The following is a 2828-nucleotide window of genomic DNA, read 5'->3' as shown; positions in this document are numbered from 1 at the left end:
AAAAAATCAATACACTCAAATGCGTTTTACCTCTTCATGCATCCTTCCAGAAAATATAATTCACAAACTATATGTATAAATATTTTTATTTTCTCCCCAAAGTAGATGTACCAGATATTTTTACTTTACAAGTACTACATATGATGTGATATTCTGCATTAATAAGTATTTATAAATCTATGTATTATACATATGGCCTCAAAATACTTTTTAAATGATTTTTTAATAAAGCTTTCCACCACATTGTCAAACATTGTGATTTCACACATTTATTAGTTCTATGAAAGACAAATATATACATGACAAAGGGGGTAAATGTTTACCATAAGCACGCTCAGAAGGTCATGGGTTCACATCCTTATAAACAGGATTATCATATTCAGTTTTTATAGTTTCATAATTGCTGGTGAAACAATCATGATTGGACTTTTTAGCACACTTCATTATCCAATTTAGATGTTTGAGAATTTACGATATGAAAATTAATTTTAAAGGCTTTCCATCAGGTTTTACTAATCAAGGCCTAGTCAGACTGATGAGGCATTAATATAATTAGAAGCAATTGTGCTAGCAATTAGCTGAAGTGAAGCGGATCCATCATTGCATATATAATACTGAAGGGTGAATGTCTGGATGTTTTAATCCCACTCAAGGTTATACAGTTGTAAGAGCTTCCGAGAAGTTTTATGGTGTATTGAAGCTCTGAGAAATCTTCCATTAACCGAGGATGGAGCATTTATCAAATGAGAGACGACAAGGACAACATATCATTCCACATTATATCCCACTGAGGGAGAAATAATGTGCTCATAAGTAACAGTGGAGACTGAGTGAAAACACTTTTGGAGTGTCTAACAGCAAACATAGTGTCCACTGAGAAGCCTGCAATGTTTCAACACCGTTCTATCCGTAATTTGAAAGAGACTGTTGTAGCTTAGCACGCTTCTGCTTTTCCAGGATGTGAAAGTCACGGTTCAGTCTCTTTTTTTTATGCTTCACATACATTATTTTGACAAATGTTTCATTTCAGGCCATATACGTACAGGGTCTTTAAAGTTATAAAGTGGAGCCGTTCTTTTGTATATGTTCTAATGCTTCAGTCATACTCGCTGAGAGGGTAAAAATGGCAGTCTGGAGAAAATGGAAGGAGATTGGTGTATTCTCTTTGAATTTTCATTCTGAGACAGGCATTCCTAAGTATTCCACAGGATCTCTTGAATTTCTTTTTTTTTTCAAAAGCAAAGACCAAAAATACCTTTGGTTTTACCCTGAGGATTCTGATATTGCAATTATGAATTAGTGTTGGCTTTCTCAGAATATTGTATTGCCTCTAAATTAACACAATTCCCATGTGTTTTGTTTCTTTTCTAAATAAGAGTATCTAGCCGGCAAAAGTTCACTCAATCATTATAGAATTACATCGTGACAGAATTTCACTTGGTTCAATTGCATTTGATTAGAACATGGGGCAAAATGTCTCTATTAAAGCATCTTTTGAATTTCCCTTAGAAGTGTTTTGAGCCATAAAAGGAGCTTGGAACTCTTTGCAGCTTTCGACAGCTGTTAGGCTCAGGATGGGAATTTTGGATTTCTTTTAAGTACACTGATCTGACCCTAAATAATCCGAATGCCAAAGCAACTGAATTCAAGGTATCTTGTAAAGCGCCACCCATATTAATTTAGTTTTGACTGAAATGAAAACGGCAATGGAGAAATGATACAATAATGGCTGTGGAGGACAGTACGTACCTACCCACATGGTCACACATAATCAATACCATTTAGTGGATGGTATGATCTTGTCAGTTTCTTCCATCACGGTTTATGGAGGGATTTTGCATTCTCCTCCACACACAATCATTTCTCATTTCGAGTATGTGAATGGCGAAGCCCCCACTCTACTGTGAGTAAACGACTTCTCCATTCTTATCAGAAAGCAATTTGCTCGTGTGAGACAGTAAAGTACAAGCTCTCCATCATTATGAAATGGCTGTCCATGCCGTCTGATCTACGAGAAAGGAGATGCCGTATGAACACACAGACTATCTGGGAGATAGCTTGCCAGCTCATCCGGATGCAAACGCTGTATCATGCTGGCACAATGAAACCTGTGTCGCAACTAAAGGGAGCTATACAGGAAGCTGGCAAAAATAGCGTCAGCGCAAGAAGATGGCATTCTATGAAATATATGAATGTACATAAGTAACCGGGGTTAGTTGTCACACTGTCTATATCTCAGTAACTGTAAGGTTTTAAGTGCAGTTGCACAAACATTAACGTGGTTTTATATGATGTTTAAAAAATATCGTTCTATTGTTTCTATGTTTTGTTTTATTTTATAATTTTACATTTGCCAAAAAACCTATAACAACAGGTTCTGTTGTGACAGCTTATCTCAACATGTTCAATAAACTGAAATGGTTTTCTGGGAAATACAGGTGGAAATGTTAAATAGTTTTTTTTTTTGTAGCCAAGACTTGAAATTGACTTTCAAAGAGAAACCTACTTTGAGAAAAAATAACTGAAGTGAAATGTGTGATGGATATAAATAGGGCTTTAACAATAAAACTCCAGCAAATATGTTTTCTTTGCACGATTTCGATCCCCTTTCTCCCTTTTTCTATGGTTCAGATGTTTTGAGGACAATATAGGAGCTGAAAATGGCATGCTGAAGAATCTGAGAGAATGCCGGATGAGTTGCGAAGGGGAAAGCGGGATGTGGGTTAGTGTGTATGTGTGTGAGTGAAGCTGTTATTCCAGCAAAACAATAAAATCTGTACCACTCCATGTGATGCAGTAATGCAGGAACAACTCAGCCTATCTAAAGG

Source organism: Sinocyclocheilus grahami, unplaced genomic scaffold (genome assembly GCF_001515645.1).
Source record: "Sinocyclocheilus grahami isolate Dianchi unplaced genomic scaffold, SAMN03320097.WGS_v1.1 scaffold134.1, whole genome shotgun sequence".
NCBI lineage: Eukaryota > Metazoa > Chordata > Actinopteri > Cypriniformes > Cyprinidae > Sinocyclocheilus > Sinocyclocheilus grahami.
This window is presented reverse-complemented; position numbering follows the sequence as displayed.